Genomic DNA, 22,258 nt, shown 5'->3' with positions numbered 1-22,258 from the left:
TTTGCTGCCAAGGAGTGTGGTGGAGTCTCCTACTTTGGAGGTCTTTAAGCAGAGGCTTGACAACCATATGTCAGGAGTGCTCTGATGGTGTTTCCTGCTTGGCAGGGGGTTGGACTCGATGGCCCTTGTGGTCTCTTCCAACTCTATGATTCTATGATTCTATGAATCAGGCCAATGTTCCATCTAGACCAGCATCCTGCTGTCATGGTAATCAACCAGAGGCTTGTAGGAAACATGCCGACAGCCTCGATCCTGTATACCTGAAGGAGCGTCTCCACCCCCATCGTTCTGCCCGGACACTGAGGTCCAGCGCCGAGGGCCTTCTGGCAGTTCCCTCACTGCGAGAAGTAAGGTTACAGGGAACCAGGCAGAGGGCCTTCTCAGTGGTGGCGCCTGCCCTCTGGAACGCCCTCCCAGCAGATGTCAAGGCAATAAACAACTATTTTACTTTTAAAAGACAACTGAAGGCAGCCCTGTTTAGGGAAGTTTTTAATGTCTACTGCTGTATTGTTTTTAATATTCAGTTGGAAGCCGCCCAGAGTGGCTGGGGAAACCCAGCCAGATGGGCGGGTATAAATAATAAATTATTATTATTAATTATTATTATGCAAGCAGGATTCGAATACAGGAGCAACTTTCCTCTCCTGTGGTTTCCAGCAATGGCATCCAGAAGAAATACAGCTTCCAGTTGTGGAGGCAGAACAGAGACATCACGGCTAGCTGCCATTAAGAGCCTCATCGCCCATGAATTTGTCCAATACTATTATACAGTGGTGCCTCGCAAGACGAAAAGAATCCGTTCTGTGATTCTCTTCGTCTAGCGGTTTTTTCGTCTTGCGAAGCAAGCCCATTGAAGGATTAGCGGATTAGCGCTATTAGCGGCTTTTAGCGGCTTATCTGCTGATCGGATCAGCTGATAAGCGGCTTAGCGGCTTAGAAAAAAGGGGGGGAGGAAAAAACCCCCGCAGGAACTCACAAGACATTTTCGTCTTGCGAAGCAAGCCCATAGGAGATTCGTTTTGCGAAGCACCTCCAAAACGGAAAACTCTTTCGTCTAGCGAGCTTTCCGTCTTGCGAGGCATTCGTCTTGCGGGGCACCACTGTAAAGCCACCCAGACCACTGGCCATCACTGTCTCCTGTAATGTCCAATACAACGTAACATGTGTCCAATATAATAAATCCGGCACAACACATATCCAACACACGTTCTCCATCACCTCCCACTCTTTGGGTATTTTGGGAGCTACAGTCCCTTCTCTTTCACTTGTACTCCCATGCAAAGGGTTTATCTCAGCTCAAGGAATCCTAAATGACTCCATCTGCCAGCACCAGCAGGCATCCTTGACAGCCTTGCAGGTTATGTTCCACAAGCGAAACATGCAACAAAATGTTGCAGCGTAGGGTGCCCACGTTCAGAGTTCCAGGGAGCTATTTACTTTTTTTATTTAAAAAACCCATTTCTATACTGCTTAACATATGTAAAATACAGTGGTACCTCTGGTTGAGAATGGGATCCGTTCCGGAGCCCCATTCGCAACATGAGCAGAACGCAACCCGCGTCTGCGTGTCTGTGTGTGCGCCATGATTCTGTGCTTCTGCGCATGCACGTGACATCATTTTGAGTGTCTGCGCATGCATGAGCAGCGAAACCCAGAAGTAACCCTTTTCGGTACTTCCGGGTTGCCGTGGGACGCAGCCTGAAAAGATTTAACCTAAAGCAAATGCAACAAGAAGTATGGCTGTATATCTAAGCTGTATACAGAAAACTTGAGCAACAACAATGTAACGAACAGCAAATATTATAAAACTACAGTTAACATAAAAACATATTGCATTAATATGCTAATGCCTTCTTCCAGGAAATTGCATTCCATTCCCCCTCCATTCCTGTTAACAACCCCTTTTTGCCATCTCCCTCTGGCCCTGGGCTCTGAGAAAGGGCCAAGCGATGGGGGGTGGGCTGTCCTTCTTCTCAAGGTGGCCAGGAGAATTCCTGCCCTACGGACACAGTTTGCCATGGTGGCTAGCAATGCTTTTTAAACCCACCTACCCACACCTTTAAAAATGTAAAGGCCTCTCTAGCTGCTCAGGCAAACCCTAGTGCTGGTGCAAGCGGTACCTAGCCACCTCCTGCGCAATGCCTGTCTTTGAGAAGAAGGACCCGGCTAGCCCCCCCCCCCCGACAACTGGAGAAAGGGGCGCAGGAACTGTAGCCGATGGAGGAACCTAGCTCTAATTGATATCTCATAGCCTTCATTGGCGTTTACTTCATTGACCATCGAGTGGATTTCCTTCTGTTTGCTCGTTCGACCTCAAACGACGGCAGGGACTCTTGCTCTGAATGATTTCCACCTTCCTTTTCTACTGAAGAAGAGTTTGGATTTGATATCCCGCTTTATCACTACCCGAAGGAGTCTCAAAGCAGCTTACATTCTCCTTTCCCTTCCTCCCTTCCCTTCCCAAACACTCTGTGAGGTGAGTGGGGCTGAGAGATTTCAGAAAAGTGTGACTGGCTCAAGGTCACCCAGCAGCTGCATGTGGAGGAGCGGAGATGCGAACCCGGTTCCCCAGATTACGAGACTACCGCTCTTAACCACTACACCACACTGGTTCTCACTAATACTGCAAAAACACACCTCCTTAACATGCACAAGCTCCACAGAAATGGGTACACAAATTGCTTTGCAATGTATATATTTGCATATTCATTGATGTGTAATGTTGAGGACGAACCTCTTCACCCTAGCTCTGCAAACTTGAGGTGCATATTTTTAGGACGCACCCTATGTTTGTAATCTTGAGTTGTTTTATGCTGTTTTTTTAATAATTGTGTCTTAATATTAATGATGTTTTTAAATTGCTGTAACCAGCTCTGGGAGCTTAGGGTGAATTCTAATAATGATGATGATAATAGTAATAATAATTGCTGCTCTCCTAACCGGTGCCTCACTGGTTCTCATTTTTCTGAAGGGCTTTTCGTTGACTTGGTTATTCATTGCTAGAGGAAGGCTCTATGCACTAGGGCTACAACTCTAAACATGTTTTCTCAGAAGTAAATCCTCCTGGATTCAATAAGGCTTACTCCCAAGTAAATGGAGTTGGGACTGCAGTCTCATGACTCTTCTGACAGTAAATAAAACAAAAAGAAAAAACAGTGAAATTTGTACTGTTCGTTTCACAAGGAAATTAGAGCATTATGTTTCAGCAGAAACATGCATACAATCATTTTCTGGGGGGAAATGTGCATTTATGAAATAACGTGTTGAAATGGCATATGGTGGGAGTATTTCATACAGTCCAGGACACAAAGAATAAGATATCGTCAGGATGCTAAATTGCCCCTCTCTAGTGCCTGTGTGAGGGCAAAGAGACAGGATGACAAGTTTATACCAAACTGTGAAATCAAACTACCTTTATAAGCTGAAGTCCTAACCACATTCACATGAGAGCAAGTCCCACTAAATTAAATGGGACTTCTTTCTAAGCAGACATGGTTAGAATTGCAGCAGTGCATAGCTTTGTGATGGGCCATCAGGCACCTTCTTAAGGGTGCCAGTGTGGTGTAGTGGTTAAGAGCGGTAGTCTCGTAATCTGGGGAACCGGGTTCGTGTCCCCGCTCCTCCACATGCAGCTGCTGGGTGACCTTGGGCTAGTCACACTTCTTTGAAGTCTCTCAGCCCCACTCACCTCACAGAGTGACTGTTGTGGGGAGGAAGGGAAAGGAGAATGTTAGCCGCTTTGAGACTCCTTAAAGGGAGTGAAAGGCGGGATATCAAATCCAAACTCATAATGTGCCACAAAACTGTGCTGTTTTTGCTGCTGCAGACTAGCAGGGCATTCAACAGCTTTGAAAGGGAACATGCAGAAAAGAAAACTGATTTATGAATATCTGTTGATGGCTGAGACTGCACATGAGTTGTGCACTGTGAGATACGTATTTGTTAAAAATACATCTATTTCTGCATTTGCAGACAATGAAACAGGGGGAAAGATTTGTGCAAAATAAACCAATTGCAGCAGAATGAAAAGCACCAGATGAAAGTGCAAAGGAATGTTGGAACAGACTGAGGCATGTTCATCCATCCTTAATTGACATACAACCAAACTGACACAAAAAAGGGCTAATGGAGGAAGAGATTTGGCTCCGTTCATGTTTTTTGATGAACCCTTTGACGCAGCTGGGTTGAATGTGCAGGGTGACAGGAAACGAGAGAGCTTCCCATTTCTCATCAAATGCAACCAATTTAATCTTCAGCTCACAACAGTTTGCTGGTGTGACATGTCAACTCACCAAGTGTGTGTTTCGTCTGTCCAACAAAAACTTACAAGGCTTTTTCTTCTGCCACCATCCGTCATTCCAAATTAAGTTGCACGCTTTGCAGCCTGCAAAATTAATGTCATCAACAAGGGCTTGGATCTTCTCAATGGGCACAGTTTACTCAATCAGCAGAACTTTGGGTTTTGTGGTTGTGGAATTAGGAGGGGAAGTTGCACAACGGCAAGGCATGCTTGGTCCATGTGGGACGCAGCTTTACGCCTCTCGTTACATGTTGCCAAATATGCAAATGCTGCACCTGGCATGGATTAATTCCTTCCTGATGCTCATGAGGAATCATCAGCTTATGGCCGGCAGCTCTGATTATTCTTATCTGAGCCTGCATAACAGTAACTACACCTTGGGCACCAAATCCTTTGCAGGCCTCTTTACAGTCAAGCTATACTTAGCCAGCTCTCTGCATCAGTGGAGTCCATATACTGGCTGGGCTGACTGTTACAGGGTTGCCGGGTCAAGAAATCCCCAGATCTTGGGATTTCAGGGACCAAACCTCAGATCTAGGGACAACTCCTGGTGATGTCATGGGGTGGACCCCAGGAATATCACAGGAGTTGGGCCCTGGAATTTCTATGCAATAATTTGCGGAGATGGAGGTTAATTGGGAGAGGGAAAGAAGGAGAGGAGGAGAGCGGCCCCTGCCAAAAAGTCTTTGCAATAATTTGCAAAGATGGACGTTAACTGGAAGGGGCAAAGAAGGAGAGGAGGAGGGCAGACTGCTCCCCCACTGGATGATCTATGTAATAATTTTCAGGGACGGAGGTTAATTGGGAGGGAGCAGAGGAAGGCACACCCCTCCAGAAAGTCTATGTGATAATTTGAACCTGGGTACTGCTGTGCTGAAGCTTTCAAGCTGCACACATAGTCTTCTTAACTTATATTTTAAAGGTGTTCTCTCACCCACCTAGAGATTCCTCCTACTCCCTGGGGGGCACCAGGCAAACACCGAGACTTCAGGCCAGCCCTACGTAGCTTCTGCAACGTGGAAGCCTCCTGTTCCTTCAGACCACCCCCAGGGACCATATTAAGTTTGAGAGGGGTTTGTCTGAATCACTACAATCACTACAATCCTGAGCCCCTTCCAAACCTGTGATGCTGTGAGGTTAGAATCTATAATAGGAAACCTGCCAGACCAGTTTCTTAAGGCAACGGCCTTAGCTCACCAATTGGGTGCTGCCATTTACATCAGTAAGAGGTTGCCCTGTTCCCAAGGAGACGAATGTGGTAACCCCCACCCCCACCTTATCAGAAGCAGTATCACCTTGTAAGGGAGAAGAACAACAGCCAGAGTTTTGGGTGCGAGTCATGGCTGATGCCAGAAGCTGGAGACATAGAGGCTTGTCTTGCTCTGTGCTAGACCCAAGAGCTGTGATTCAGTGCCTCCCTGGAAACTTAATGGGGAAGCAAAATCTTTTGGGGTGTTCGTGCTGTGAGCCCCTCCACCCTGTGCTCAGGGGTGGAGGAAGGGGTGTGTGGTGGGGGTGGTCCGCCCCGGGTGTCACCACTGAGGGGGTGACAAAATGCCGGGTAGCACTCACTGCGGGGCCTGCAACGTGCCTAAGCCACATGTCTCTCCTGGGAGTGATGTGGTGGCTTGGCCACCCGCTGGTCCACCTGCCACCTCCCAGTGTGGTGCCAGTGTGGTGTAGTGGTTAAGAGCGGTAGACTCATAATCTGGTGAACCGGGTTCGCTTCCCAGCTCCTCCATCTGCAGCTGCTGGGTGACCTTGGGCCAGTCACACTTCTTTGAAGTCTCTCAGCCCCACTCACCTCACAGAGTGTTTGTTGTGGGGGAGGAAGGGAAAGGAGAATGTGAGCCACTTTGAGACTCCTTAGGGTAGTGATAAAGTGGGATATCAAATCCAAACTCTTCTTCTTTTTCCCCTCAGCTGTAGGGCAGCTGAGTGGGAGGAGGCAGGCAGACTCCTCAGAGGCCCCGCAGGGCACCCTGCCCCGACTGGCCCCACCCCACAGGCGGCTGGCCCCGTCCCTAGGTGCCCGATCAGCTTGCTCTGCCGCTGCCTGTGCTCAGGTTGTATATATGTGTAAATAAAACCATATATCCTAAAGACACCACCGTCTCCATTGACCTTCATGCCAAGGAAACCAAACTCTGTGTAAAGTGCAGGGACTCTGGAGTTTCTTGCTGCTCAGAGATTGGGATATGTTGGAAGCCGCCCTGGGAGAGTTTGAGAGTTTGGTTTTTGAACATGATCCGTTCCGGAAGTCCGTTCGAGTTCTGAAACGTTTGAAAAACCAAAAACTGAAAGCGGAAGCCTCAAAATGGAAGCCTCAATACGGAAAACTCAAAACAGAAGCCGTGTTGTGTGTTTGAAAACCAAGGCACTTACTTACGGGTTTTCAGTGTTCGAATTCCAAAACGTTCAACTACGACTATGCAGGCGTTTGAAAACTGAGGTACCAATGAATATTTTGAACAAATAAACGGAGGGTGGGGTGGTGCTGTTTTTTCCCTCAAAGGGAGATGTTGTGAGCAGCTAGCCACTCTTGATTTCTTGGCCCAGCAGGACTGACTGTTTCCTGGCAGAAAAGAGGAGGAGGAGGAGGAGGTGGATGGTGGAGGAAACAGATGAGCCTGGTGCCATTCATCATAATTAACAATTGTGCTATGAGTGAAATGAATCCATTTCTTCTCTTTGCACATGCCTGTCCAAAAAGACAGATCCCAAAACTGCTCCGCTTAATAATTGTCAAAACACACGCCGCCCCCCACCCCACCCCCGGCACCATTCGTCATGTGGAGACACAGCTCGGATCTCCTGGTTGTCACAAGATCTATTTTACATCCACTGGTAACTCAATGATAGACTCTTGCAGCACTCAATTGAAGGACCCCTGTGGGAATCTTTCATCTCAATGTCGGTGAGATGCAGGAATATAAACGCAGATAACAAAACTGTCTTTTGTCCTTTCCATCCTGGACTGGCTTGTCTTGACGCTGAAGCCTATAATTCGCCGTCAGGTCCCGCCTTCATCTAAAGAAGACGACAGACTTTCTCTGCCGTCTCTTGTCAGTCTGAAGGTGCTACGAAGGAAGCGACTCCTGGGGCCCTGTGAGGTGGGCTGACTGCCCTGCCTTGATAATAGGCCACAAAGTTTCTGCCTCAAAACCCAGTTGAGGAAGCCAATTGATTGCATGAATTTTAATCAATTGATTAAGCCATCACATTTGCATATATTTGCACGAGAGTGAAAACAGCCGCCCTGAAGGGGAAAAACAGGCTTAAGATCAGCCCAAGAATTGCATCCTTCCAAGAGCAAACTTATGGGAGCAGCATGCTGGTGGGGGAAGGGGCCAGAGGCAAAATTAACATAGCAACAGATGTGACTCTTGCCTTGGTATGGAAGGCTATGTTCCAACCACGCATAAGTCCGTGGTTTCTACACATTAAACACACACCCACCCCTTTGTTGAAGCAAGCAAGAGAGGATCACAGCTCAAGGCCACAGTAAAAAGGTAAAGGGACTCCTGACCATTAGATCCAGTCACAGACGACTCTGGGGTTGCGGTGCTCATCTCGCTTTATTGGCCAAGGGAGCCGGCGTACAGCTTCCGGGTCATGTGGCCAGCATGACTAAGCCTCTTCTGGCGAACCAGAGCAGCACACGGAAACGCTGTTTACTTTCCTGCCCAAGTGGTACCTATTTATCTACTTGCACTTAGACGTGCTTTGACGTGCAGGGACAGAGCAACAGGAGCTCACCCCGTCATGGGGATTCGAACCACCAACCTTCTGATCGGCAAGTCCTAGGCTCTGTGGTTTAACCCACAGCGCACAGAGGCGTAGCAAGGTGGGGGCAGTGGAGGCGGCTCACCTTGGGTGCCATCCCTGAGGGGGGTGACATCGCCGTGGGTGGCGCCCCCCTGGGACACTCCCTGCCACTGGCACACCCCCTTGGGATACGCACTGACACCGACATACCCCCCCCTGGGATGCACGCTGGCACACACCCCAGGATACACGCTGCCGCTAGCTCCTCCTCTGCCCATTCCTATGGGCGCCGCATGGTGCGCCCCATCCTTAGCCCCTATGGGTGCACCACCCCAGGTACCCGAGAGGCTTCCTTCGCCACTGCAGATAAATGGACTCAAGGAAGTTCAGGTCCCATGTAGGGCATTGCCAGGGAACAGCCTCAAGGTAGCTCCTTCTTGCACTATTCGCTTGTAGCGCTGGGCGAATCCTCTACACGTTAGTCACTATTTCATGCCCTAGACATCACCCAGGATTCACTATGTTCTGTATGTTCTGGTTTTATAGTTTATTAATAGTGATAAACAGCCGATGAGTCTCAAGCTCTCATTGAGTTAGGCACTTCCCCCACATATGAAGACAGGTTCCGTTAGTGGACAAGACCAAGAGGGGGTTGAATGGTCAAGAAGGTGATTTCTGCATGTGCTGTAAAGGGAAGGGAGGGGCAGATGGGGCTCGTCCACCTGGGAAGATCACCCATTAGGGAGAAGGAGAACTCTGATCCTAACCATCCTCTGCCTTGCAGGGTATCTTTTGGAGAACAAAGGGGCCAAGGAGTAAACCCTAGACGAATCCAGAGTGGAATCCCTAAGATGATTGGATGGCACATTGGGCGGCTCTTTCCGGTAACTCCTGCAGCCCAGCTGGTGCCAAGTGTTTTGCTCTGTTTTCCTTTGGACCAAATCAGTGAGGCTGGGGGGGGGGTTGTTGTCTGGGCAGCCCAGGACCTTCATGTGCCCCGGGGAGGTCACTACAGAGCTGCTTACCCAGTAGTTTGACTTCACCCCTGGAGGCACACTCCATTGTCTCTCAAGAGAGATGGATGCCAGCATTATTTATTATTATTATTATTATTATTGTTGTTGTTGTTGTTGTTGTTGTTGTTGTTGTTGTTGTTGTTGTTGTTGTTATTACCTGCCCCTCAGCCAGGGCAGGATGCATTAAATACATACATAAAAAACAGTTTAAAGCAAATTAAAATCATAAAAGTTAGCTGGATCTTTAAAATATACACCTTCTGTGTCCAAAGCCAGGGTAACAATAATAAAATAAAATAAAATAAAATAAAATAAAATAAAATAAAATAAAATAAAATAAAATAAAATAAAATAATTATTTATACCCTGCCCATCTGGCTGAGTTTCCCCAGCCACTCTGGACGGCTTCCAATCGAGTGTTAAAAACAATACAGCATTAAATATTAAAAGCTTCCCTAAACAGGGCTGCCTTCAGATGTCTTTTAAAGATAAGATAGCTGCTTATTTCCTTCACATCTGAAGGGAGGGCATTCCACAGGGCAGGCGTCACCACCGAGAAGGCCCTCTGTCTGGTTTCCTGTAACCTCACTTCTCGCAATGAGGGAACCGCCAGAAGACCATCTGCACTGGACTTCAGTGTCAGGGCTGAACAATGGGGGTGGAGACACTCCTTCAGGTATACAGGATCGAGGATAAAGAGCTGCGTCTTCAGCTTCCTCCAGAAGTTGCATAATGAAAGTGCCCAACACACCTCTGTAAGGAGGGAACTTCACATTTAGGGGCCACCACAGAGAATGCCCTCTCTCAGGCTGCCCACCCTGAGCCTCTGACGGAAGAGGAACCACCGAGAGGGCCCCTAAGGCAATCTCAGTACCCAAGAGGATCTGTAGGGCAGTGTTTCCCAAACTTTTTTGGGCAACGGCACACCTGTTTACTGAAAAAAAATCTCGCGGCACACCACCATTAAAGCCCCGCCCCGTGACGTCAGCGCGCAGCGTCACGCCGGGAGGGACGCACGAAAGTGAAAGTTTTTTCCCTCCCCCCTCAGTCCCTCGCTCGGAATTCAGCTCGTTTGGGGCATTGCTCCAGCTGCTCCCTCTCCCGCCGCGCAGGAGCGATGCCTCTCTCTGGCTCTCCCTCCGCGCAGGCTGAGGGAGGGAGGGAGGTGCGCGTGTGACCCGTCTCTGCTGGGAGACCAAACCCAGCGAGGCAGAGTCGCGCGGAGGCGCCCAGGCAGCGCTGCCGGCTGCGAGGAGGAGCGCCAGGCAGCAGCAGGAGGCGCGGCCTCTCCTCGCCGCCGCCGCCCCGCCTCTCGCCGCCCGACTCGCCCGCCTCCCTCCAGGCATCTCGCGGCACACCAGCCGATGTCTCACGGCACACTCGTGTGCCGCGGAACACCGGTTGGGAAACACTGCTGTAGGGAAGAAGACCGTACTTAAGAGATTTGGGGCCTGAGTCATCAGGGCTTTAAACACTAATGTGAGCACCTTGAATTGGGCCAGGAAATATGCAGACAACCAGTGCAGCTGTTTTGAAACAAGGGTTATACAAGCTCTAAATGGAACCCCAGCCAGAATGCTGGCGTTTTAACGATTTTACTGCACACCATCTTGATTGCTTGTATGAGGTGGCTGTTTATAAATGTTCTCATTAAAAAGTTAATACAAATTTGCTTTCTGTCCTTTTTTTCTAGGACAGAGGCAATGGAGATGACGAACAATTGCTTCGGGAACATGGTTGTGGTCTTTGAACCTATTATTTCCCCCCTCAAAAGACAGAGCCCTGAACAAAGCTTCATTGCAATTCAGACGTTATCCTTCTAAAACCCAAAATGCTCTATCAAAGCGAAAACTACTCCCTCCTTAAAAAAAAAAAGTACCATCCTTGCATTCCTGAGGAGTAATGGAAATAATCGCTTTATCCAGTGGTGCCACTGCCTAGAGGATTTTGTTTCCACTAAAATGGTCCTCTTTGTCCTTATGAAAAGCATATTTTGAATAACAACGGTACGAAAAAATTGCAGACTGCCAGAAAGAGACACACTTGACTCTGTACATCCATTCAAAAGTTCTCTCCCTTTCCCTCTCCCCCCTCCCCCCCCCGGCCAAATTCTTCTTTTCCTTTCCGACAGCGGAAGCATGAAACCCCGCACAATGGTCACGAGGAAAGGAGTCGTCCCTAGGCCTTAAGACACAACACGTCGCTTTAGCAGGGAACTGCGCTAGAGTGTACACCAGTCTTAGGGCGCAGAATTATCACGGGCAATATTGCATGGCCCAGAAAAGAGTGGCAAGCTGTTTCCAATGGAAGAGTCGTGCATGAGCCTTGCAAGTCAAGCTGGGACTGAAGATTTCACAGCAAAGGTGCCCATGAACTACCACATTTCCTATCCAGTACTTCTCCGTGTATAGTGGTACCTCGGGTTACAAACGCTTTGGGTTACAAACTCCTCTAACCCGGAAGTAGTACCTCGGGTTGCAAACTTTGCCCCAGGATGAAAACAGAAATCGTGCGCCAGCGGTGTGGCAGAAGTGGGAGGCCCCATTAGCAAAAGCGTGGCTCAGGTTAAGAATGGTTTTGGGTTAAGAACGGACCTCCGGAACGAATTAAGTTCGTAAACCGAGGTACCACTGTATAAGACTAGGGCTTTTTTACTGAAAAATAATGTTTAAAATTGTGAGTCATCTTATACAATGGGTAGTGCCCAGGGGTGACATGGGATTGGTTGATGCCGGAAGCCAGAGATGTTTGGCAGCGTGTTATTGGTGTCTGCGGTAAGGGGTGGTGTTGATTGGGTGTTGCTGCGGCAACTGGGCGGGCAATCAACTGCTTCTGCCGGTGAGGGGACAAACATTAGGAGGCGCCCCCCTTTAAAAAAAGCTCAACAACTGTGCAATCCACAGAAAAGCTGAACAACTCTGGGCAATCTCTCTCCCCCCCCCCATTTTCTTAATTTTTAGTCCCCCAAAACAAGGGGCGTCTTATACATGGGGGCGTGTAATACATGGAAAAGTATGGTAAGTCTAAAGGACATTGACTCATTTAAAGGACCACAGTCTCTAAGCCAAGGATGGCAGTGGCTGATGGGAATTGGAGCCCAATAATAATCTGGAAGGCCTAGAGGCGGTGGGTTCGGATTTTATTTCAGGGCTATTTCACCCACACAGGTTGGTCACCTGACGCTGGCAAAAGCTAGGAATGACTCGCCTTGTGTGACAGAACTGCCACCTTGCCCTTGGGTTCGTTTAAGGAACATGTTGTACGTATTTTTGCCATTCAGAGCAACAGATCACCAGCGGAACACAGATTTCCCAGTACCAACAACAATAACAACAAAACCCAGATCATGCCTCGACGGCTGTCTATATCTCCAGAAGTATGTTGAGACGCAAACTGCTGTTTCCATTCTGAACCATTGTCAAAGGCCATTTGTATTCCCCGTTCGGGAAGACAAAACAAACAGACCTCCCAGCGCTGTGTGCGGGTTCCTTTCAACGTGTGTTTTATCAGAAAAAGCTTCTCTCCCTCCCCAGCCTCTGAGCTTTGCGTCTCATGCCTCTCCCCATAGACTTGACTGAAAAGGTCACCTCTTACCTTGGTGCTGGAGACTCTGACATCTGAAAGCAGCCGCCAAATGGATGTTCCCCAGCGGAAGTCATGGATTTCGCCTTCTCATCATCTGTGTGTTGCTGCCAGGCACAATGGACTCAGGGTTTCTGAAGGTCTTGGAAGGACCGGGTCACCAAAGGTGGCCTTTGAACTGCAAAAAAGGAACAGGGACCAAAGAGAGAAGGTTAACATCTGGTCAAGGGAGGGAGGGGGGAAAAAGACCTGTGGAAAGAGCAGACCTGACATTTCAAACAGACAGTTGATTCGAAGGACAATGGTCAAGAGTGTACTCCAATGCCAGCAACATCAAAGACCACGTGAATGCTTTTGTCTGGTCAGCTGAACCAGGTGGGGGTAGCTGATAGGTCTCAAACCTTTGGTGAGTTAGAGACTTCCCCCTACATGTGAAGACAGAATCTAGTAGATGAGACTAACAGTGGGTCCAATGGTAAAGAAGGTGGTTTCTGCGCATGCTGTGTAGAGGGAAGTGAGGGGCAGATGGTGCTCATAAACTTGGAAAGGTAGCCCATCTAAGAGAAGGAAAACTCTGATCCTAAACCTCTGCAGCCTTGTGGGGTATCTTGGGGAGAAGAAAAGGCTAAGGGTAGGCAACCTAATGTCCGGGGGCCAAATGCGGCCCAATCGCCTTCTCAATCTGGCCTGCGGACAGTCTGGGAATCAGCGTGTTTTTACATGAGTAGAATGTGTCCTTTTATTGAAAATGCATCTCTGGGTTATTTGTGGGGCATAGGAATTCATTCATTCCCCCCCACCCAAAAAAAGTCCAGCCCACCACATGGTCTGAGGGACGGTGGACAGCTGAAAAAGGTTGCTGACCCCTGGAGTAAACCCTACACAAATCTGGAGCCAAGTCCCTAAGGAGGTTGGATGGCGCCTTGTACTCTTCCTACCGGCAACTCCTCCACCAGTCTGGTGCCAAACGTCTTGCTCTGCCTTCCTTTGGACCCCATCAGTGAGGCCAAGAGGGGGGTCTTGTCACCTGGGCAGCCCAGGATCTCCAGACACACTGCCCAGGCTTGCACCCCCGGAAGGTTACTTCGCTGCTGCTAACACAGTGGTTTGACTTCACCCTAGTAGACACACCCCATTGTCTTTCTAGACCAGTGTTCCCCAAACTTGGGTCTCCAGCTGTTTTTGGACTACGACTCCCATAATCCCTAGCTAGCAGGACCAGTGGCCAAGGGTAATGGGAACTGTAGTCCAAAAACAGCTGGACAACCAAGTTTGGGAAACACTTCTCTAGACAGACATAAACCAACAACAACTAGGTATACATGTGTATATTAGGTATACATGTATACAGTGCACACAAGTTAGAGTGCACACTGAAATGCTAACGAAATTTTGTGAGGACTCTTATGAAAAATGTGTGATCTTATGCAGAAGCGTCCACCCCTGGAGTCTACATGTCGATATCATTAGCATTTCCTTTGTTCTGCAATGACAAACTGGGAGGGGGGACCCAGCCCCCTCCTCAAATGCATTTCAAAAAGAAGATATAGCCATTTTGGTATGCAGGTGCCCTTCACATCTGGCGTACTCCGCATGAATTTTGCACTCAGATACCTCCATCTTGGCGTGGCCTTAACCCTCCTGCACATTAGGCAATTTTATTATCTTCAAAATCCATATCTACACATTTCAGATGTATTGGGCAAAAATCCTATTAAGGACAACAAGATTAGAAAAGGCCATTATGATCTAGTGCTGGATGGTTCCACAAAGAGAGCAATATGCAGCCCCCAAGGTGAATGCCAGAGAAGATGGAGAGACCAAAAGGATGGGGGTCAGCACATCAAAGGAGGCAGGTCGGGGGCTGGAGAGACGTTAATGAGTCCGCGAGCAAATATTAACAAAGAGAATGTCGGCTTGAGAACATCTCTCGGGCAGTTGGCAAGGTATCTGGAGGGAGAGTGGCTACAGCATAATCAATCAGATAGATGGGTTCCCCAAGGTTTCATGGGAAAGCGAGAGATGCTCAGGATGAGGTCTGACATCTGTGCTAGAAAGAGAAGAACACATGGCAGCGATTCCTTAGGGAAAACAAGCAGTTCCAATAAACGCCTCCCTTATCTGATGGCTTTTTCTAGACCTTTGTTTGCGTTTTATTTGCCTTGCCCTTGCTTGTCCTCACTGTCCATTCCTCTCGCTTGCCTCCAGTGACTTCTGATTGGCTATGCTGCATGTGATCCTTGATTGGGCTGGACCACCCATGGGGAAGCCCTGAGGGGAAATGGCACTGAAGCCAACTCCTAAATATTTTTGTCCCCTCAAGAGAACTACACCTGGGGGATTGGGGGTCTTGGAGGGAGAGTGTTTTTAGCGCCAGATTTAGGGTGGCGCTGTGGGTTAAACCACAGAGCTTAGGACTTGCCATTCAGAAGGTCGCGGTTCAAATCCCTGCGATGGGGTGAGCTCCCATTGCTCGGTCCCTGCTCCTGCCAACCTAGCAGTTCGAAAGCACACCAGTGCAAGTAGATAAATAGGTACTGCTTCAGTGGGAAGGTAAATGGCGTTTCCATGTGCTGCTCTGGTTCGCCAGAAGCGGCTTAGTCATACTGGCCACATGACCCGGAAGCTGAACACCGGCTCCCTCGGCCAATAAAGCGAGATGAGCGCCACAACCCCAGAGTTGGCCACGACTGGACCTAATGGTCAGGGGTCCCTTTACCTTTACCTTTTTAGGCAGCTGATGGGCTGCAAAACTGGGAAGCTTCATAACTGAGAAGCTTCATTTGGGGGTGCCAATTTTTGGCTTCTCACAGGGTGCCATGTTTTGAAAGATTACCAAAGTACGCCCCTGGTGTTTGAGGTACAGGGGAGGGCTGGAAGAGTGGGAAGTCCAGAGTTCTTCTACGGCTCAGATTTTAACTTGAGCTGGGAAAGAATTCCCAAGGCAAGCTTTGCAAGCCTCCAGAGCCTGTAAAAACGAGCCCAAATTTGGAAAGCTTCACTGGTACCTCTATTAGACATATAAAATCCCTTAAATTGGCAATTAATTGCACGTAACCAACAGATTAGAGCTTAATGGGGCTAATGGGCAGGGAGGGAAAAAATGGAGGGGTCCTGGGATTTTAAAAAAAGCAGGGAGAAGACAAAATGACAGAAGAAACTATAGAGAAGTAATAAAAGACTGACAGGTTAGGTTCCTCTCCCCTGAAATAGCATCATCCATAAGGTGGAGGAGAACCTCCAGGCAGTGGTCTTTGGGGTGATGATGGGGGAGGGATGAGGAGCATTCCCCCCTGTTTTAAACTGTGAAAAGTTGGAGGTAGATCAAAAACCTTTCATTGCCTGGACTATGCAGAATTAGATAAATAACAGGAAAGATTCGAAACCTGCGGGACTAGAGATTCTTAGAAGACTGGAGTAAATATTTGAACTATTTGAAAAGCAATTGCAATAAACAGATTACGCGAGTAGGGCTGCAAGAAGTTCTGTAAGGAGGATTATGTGAAATATTGCAAGGAGAGCTATGATGAGAATCATTAGTTAATGATAATTAAAAGTAATAGAGAAATTAAGAAGTGCAGAATAAGTGATAAAGAACGGAAAATCTTCAGAGGTTGATGGAAGTCTAAAATATTGTATAAGATGAGGAGATATGTTAAATCATTGCTTGAAATGTTATGTTAAAAAATTAATAAAAATGTGTGTGTGTGTGTGTGTATACATACACCTACCTTTCATTGCCCGGGAGCAGAGGAGTCTTTGCCCCGCTTTACTTTTCTGACCCTAAATGTGGCACTGTGTCCTATTTGACAGAGGGAAGTCCTGTGTTTGAAGGGCTGTTCAGCAGACAGAAATACCATCCAGCTCACCAGATTGGGGAAGACTGTGACCAGGTGAGCTGTGCATCTGCTCTCTCTCAATGGTACACCAAAGAAAACCCCCTGTGTTGCAAAACAGAGCCCTCTTTCAATTGTAGCAATCCCTTCTCAAGTGTGCCCCTAACTGAATATATCAGAATATGTTTTTAAATGCTATTTATTAAAGTTTCATAGAAAAACAATAACTTCAGAATTTAAACATAAAATACAAAAGCCAATAAAGATAACAAAAATAGAAAAGATACAAAGCAAAACACATACAAAGTACATAATAAAAGAGAGTTAACATAATAATAGAAAGAAAGAAAAAGCAAAAGAGTAAAAAAGATTAGTATTTTCTTATCTTATCTTTCATTCGCTAGTTTCTTGACCTCCTCGCACCTCCCTTTTTGTATTCCAGTTCAAATATTTAGTTCAGCAAATCCTTACCCTCTATCACTTAACCTTACTCAAGATCTTAACCTATAGTAAAAATACATTTTCCATCATTATCAATCCATATTTACATATTCTTATTAATCTTTTACCAACACTGCTTATTTTCCATCCGACGTCCGTTTAACATTCATAAGTTTTACAGTATATGCCTGCATATATCAGAATATGGGTCATGAGTTCAAGCCCTACATGGGGGGAAAGATTCCTGCCTTGGCAAGGGGTTGGACTAGATGAGCCTTGTTGACCCCTTCCCACTCTACAATTCTATGATTCTATGTGTCTATGATTCATACAATTATATGATTCTTTTGTCATTTCTTGGGCCAGTCCATTGGCATCGAACCTGTTTTTAGAAAGATACACAGGGAGCGTGGTTTGAGTGTCTGATCAGGGGTTGGGGATTGCGGATTTCTTAAAGTCTCCCCCCATTCTGTGATGCCTGCAATGCAGTGGATTGGACTAGATGACCCTTTGGCTCCCCTCTGTCTCTACAATGCTTTCTCCCACAATAATCCAAGCACCAGGTGGAGATTTTGCGTGTGAGACAGATTCAATGCTTTTTTCCTGATGGGATGCAGGGGTACTCATACCGCTAAACATTTTGTGAATCTCTATACTTTTGTCCATTTACTGTACAGTGGTACCTCAGGTTAAGAACTTACAGTGGTGCCCCGCAAGACGAATGCCTCGCAAGACGGAAAACTCGCTAGACGAAAGAGTTTTCCGTTTTGGAGGTGCTTCGCAAAACGAATTTCCTATGGGCTTGCTTCGCAAGACGACAATGTCTTGCGAGTTCCTGCTGTTTTTTTCCTCCCCCCCTTTTTCTAAGCTGCTAAGCCACTTATCAGCTGATCCGATCAGCAGATAAGCCGCTAAAAGCCGCTAATAGCGCTAATAGCGCTAATAGCGCTAATACGCTAATCCGTCAATGGGCTTGCTTCGCAAGACGAAAAAACCGCTAGACGAAGAGAATCACAGAACGGATTCTTTTCGTCTTGCGAGGCACCACTGTAATTCATTCTGGAGGTCTGTTCTTAACCAGAAACTGTTCTTAACCTGAAGCACCACTTTAGCTAATGGGGCCTCCTGCTGCTGCAGTGCAGCCGGAGCACAATTTCTGTTCTCATCCTGAAGCAAAGTTCTTAACCCGAGGTACTATTTCTGGGTTAGGGGAGTCTGTAACCTGAAGCGCCTGTAACCCGAGGTACCACTGTATTTATTTCCCCTGATTTGAACTATAAAATGGTGATTTTCTTGAGTCAAAATGAGAGTACCCCTAAACATTTTTTTTAGAAAAAAAGCACTGCCCGGATTAATCTGAAAATGTAGTTCAAAAATGGTGTGGCTAGAAGCAGAAGCATTTTGGGGAAGGGGTGCTTTAATGGGGTGATCTTTATCGATGGCTTGCCAGCCCTCGGCTAAAATTCATCTGGTGCACGACAGAGACTTTCTGCATTCATACGGCTTCTCTCTCAGCCCCGCCTGACAATAGCCTCAGCCTCATAAGTCTCGAACGGCGGTTGAGAGATGCGCCCGATAAAGATTTTGCTTCTGGAACGCAATTCCGCTGCAGAGGAGGCAGCCGGGATAGATCGCAGCACATTCATCCATCACCGCAGGAGCCCGTGCGGTAATAACAGATGTTAAAAGCTGCCAAACTTCTTTCTGTCACTAAACTAAAGAGACGTATAATCCCCGAAGCACAAAGGGAGCACATCTGATGAGCACAAAGTAATTTTTACATTCACTTTCCCTGAACTTAACCACACTTTGCTAAAAGGTATCACACTGCCGTCTGAACAATAGCGCCGAACCGGGCAATCAGCGCTGAATGAATAATTTGAAAACCAAAGCGCCGTTTTGGATTGAACCAGTTCCCTGACACATTCCGATCTGACTTTCTTCTTTTCGTTTTGGGTCGCTGCTGCTGCTGTTACTAGCATAGCATCTGCAATTTTTATCTCTTCCATCCTGACAGCTTATATGAAACACCATTTAAAAACACATACTGATAGCGGACTGTCAGGACTTATATCTCCAGTTCCTAACACTGTCATGTTCCCTCTTCAACATTCTGTGGAAGTCTAGATTGACTCAGGCCTGCTCCTATCTTCAGGAGGGGAAAAGGCTAAAGCAAGGGTCAGCAAACTTTTTCAGCAGGGGGCCAGTTCACCGTCCCTCAGACTTTGTGGGGGGCCGGACTATATTTTGGAAAAAAAAAAATGAATGAATTCCTATGTCCCACAAATAACCCAGAGATGCATTTTAAATAAAAGGACACATTCTACTCATGTAAAAACACGCTGATTCCCAGACCGTCCACAGGCCGGATTGAGAAGGCAATTGGGCCGGATCCAGCCCCCAGGCCTTAGTTTGCCTACCCATGGGCTAAAGAGTCAACCCTACATTGCTACAATGGCCACTCGGATGCTACTAGCCCAGAGATGGAAGGAAGAGGTAACCCCGGCCAGAGAAAAATGGCAAATCAAGTTGATAAAGGTAAAGGTACCCCTGCCCGTACGGGCCAGTCGTGTCCGACTCTAGGGTTGTGTGCCCATCTCGCTTAAGAGGCCGGGGGCCAGCGCTGTCTGAAGACACTTCCGGGTCACGTGGCCAGCGTGACGAAGCTGCTCTGGCGAGCCAGCACCAGCGTAGCGCACGGAAATGCCGTTACCTTCCCGCTATAAAGTGGTACCTATTTATCTACTTGCACTTAACGGTGCTTTCGAACTGCTAGGTGGGCAGGAGCTGGGACCAAACGGCGGGAGCTCACCCTGCCACGGGGATTCGAACCGCCGACCATACGATCGGCAAGTCCTAGGCACTGAGGTTTTTTACCCACAGCGCCACCCGTGTCCCTCAATCAAGTTGATGGACTATACCAAAATGGCAAAACTAACTGGGAAGCTCAGGAACCAAGAAGACACGAAATTTTAAAAAGAATGGGAAATGTTTATAATGCATATACAAAATCATTGTAAACAGGTCAAAACATCAGCAGGATTTTAAACACACTTGTAATGTAGAGATGCTAGGGACGCGGGTGGCGCTGTGGGTAAAACCACAGTGCCTAGGACTTGCCGATTGCATGGTCAGCGGTTCGAATCCCCGTGGCGGGGTGAGCTCCCGTCTTTTGGTCCCAGCTCCTGCCCACCTAGCAGTTCGAAAGCACCCTTAAAAGTGCAAGTAGATAAATAGGTACCGCTTTATAGCGGGAAGGTAAACGGCGTTCCGTGTGCTGTGCTGGTGCCGGCTCGCCAGAGCAGCTTCGTCACGTTGGCCACATGACCCGGAAGTGTCTGTGGACGGCGCCGGCTCCTGGCCTCTAGAGTGAGATGAGGGCACAACCCTAGAGTCTGGCAATACTGGCCCGTACGGGCAGGGGTACCTTTAATGTAGAGATAATCTAGGATATGCAGTTGAAATAGAATCGACAGGACCCATGGAAGCAGGGGGGGGGGGGAGGTCAGGCAATTCAGCGTACTCTCAATAATTGTTTTTGGAAATGGTTTTGTTGTATGTTTATATTTTGGAAAATCAAATAAAAATTTATTTCAAAAGAAGAAGAAGAAGAAGAAGAAGAAGAAGAAGAAGAAGAAGAAGAAGAAGAGGAGGAGGAGGAGGAGGAGGAGTTTGGATTTGATACCCCACTTTATCACTACCCTAAGGAGTTTCAAAGTGGCAAACAGTCTCCTTTCCCTTCCTCCCCCACAGCAAACACTCTGTGAGGTGTGTGGGGCTGAGAGACGTCAGAGAAGTGTGACTAGCCCAAGGTCACCCAGCAGCTGCATGTGGAGGAGCGGGGAAGCAAACCCGGTTCACCAGATTATGAGTCTACTGCTCTTAACCACTACACCACACTGGCTCTCAGTGAGTCAACCCTATTCAGATCCAGAGTGGAGTCCCTAAGGTGGTTGGATGACACCTTGTAGCCTCCTTCCTGCAACTCCTGCAGCTCAGCTGCTGCCAAATGTATTGCTCTGCTTTCCTTTGGACCACATCAGTGAGGCTGAGAAGGGAGTCCTCGTTGTCTGAGAAGCCCAAGTTCTTCTGGAGGAGAAGAGACTTCTCCAGACAGACAGATGCCAACAACAGTTCTATCATGTCTTGCCCCCAAGGAACTCAAGGTGATGCTCTTGGTTCTCCCTCTCTCCATTTTATTCTTACAGCATCCACACTACCTAAGCTTTGGCCTGCAGCCTGACATGCTGCAGTCCCACCACAGGTGGTTCATCTCAGTGGGAACTAGACCAAGGATGAAGAACCTGTGGACCTCCAGAGGTCACTGGTCTCCAGTTCCCATCAGTCCCTGCATGGCCAGTGATCAGGGGTGATGAGAAGGATCTGGAGGGCCACAAGTTATCCATCTCTGCATAAGACTGTGATCCAAGGCTATGGAACTGCAGGCATGACCTCTCAGTAACAGACAGACTGGTTTTTCAAAGGCAGCAAGGTAGGTGATCCCAAGTATCCTCTGGCATGAAAAGTCTCCACATTGCTACAGTCACTACACTCTGCTTAGCAATAAATTCAGATGACCACCTTAGGTAATTCAGGTCCCCTTTCCCAGCTTGCAAATAGGGTTTCCACCTGTCCTGTATAATACAGGATTGTCACATATTTCAGTGTAAAATGCTATGTCCTGTACAGTGGTGCCTCGCAAGACGAAAAGAATCCGTTCTGTGATTCTCTTCGTCTAGCGGTTTTTTCGTCTTGCGAAGCAAGCCCATTGAAGGATTAGCGGATTAGCGCTATTAGCGGCTTTTAGTGGCTTATCTGCTGATAGGATCAGCTGATAAGCGGCTTAGCGGCTTAGAAAAAGGGGGGGGGAGGAAAAAAACCCAGCAGGAACTCGCAAGACATTGTCGTCTTGCGAAGCAAGCCCATAGGAGATTCGTTTTGCGAAGCACCTCCAAAATGGAAAACTCTTTCGTCTAGCGAGTTTTCCGTCTTGCGAGGCATTCGTCTTGCGGTGCACCACTGTATTTCAGGTCATCCTGCTTTCTCTCTTTCTCTGTCTCTCTCTGCCAAGTTAGGGATCCTCTCCAAATGCAAGTGTTGGAAACAGTGGCGTAGCGTGGGTTGTTAGCACCCGGGGCAAGGCAAGTAATTTGCGCCCCCTAACCCATGGATTTGCGCCCCCTAACCCGTGGATTTGCGCCCCCTAACCCTAACCCCCAGATGTTGCGCCCGGTGCGGCCGGGCCCCCCCTGCACCCCCCACGCTACGCCACTGGTTGGAAAGGGTGTGTGAAAGGTCATGCATTTAAGTTCTGG

The 22,258-nt window shown here is 47.9% G+C and overlaps 1 protein-coding gene across 5 annotated transcripts in view; it reads right to left on the bottom strand.

The window, feature by feature from the left end:
* Window positions 1–22,258, bottom strand: part of ELFN1 (extracellular leucine rich repeat and fibronectin type III domain containing 1) — a 262,151-nt gene that overhangs the window by 97,779 nt on the left and 142,114 nt on the right. For all 5 annotated transcript variants that reach the window (XM_081169479.1, XM_081169477.1, XM_081169480.1 and 2 more), the window contains exon 3: window positions 12,679–12,844. The gene's annotated coding sequence lies outside the window, so the exon portion shown is untranslated. The remainder of the gene's footprint in view (window positions 1–12,678; window positions 12,845–22,258) is intronic.

The sequence above is a fragment of the Podarcis bocagei genome (assembly GCF_964188305.1).
Source record: "Podarcis bocagei genome assembly, chromosome: 14".
Taxonomy (NCBI): domain Eukaryota; kingdom Metazoa; phylum Chordata; class Lepidosauria; order Squamata; family Lacertidae; genus Podarcis; species Podarcis bocagei.
This window is presented reverse-complemented; position numbering and strand designations above follow the sequence as displayed.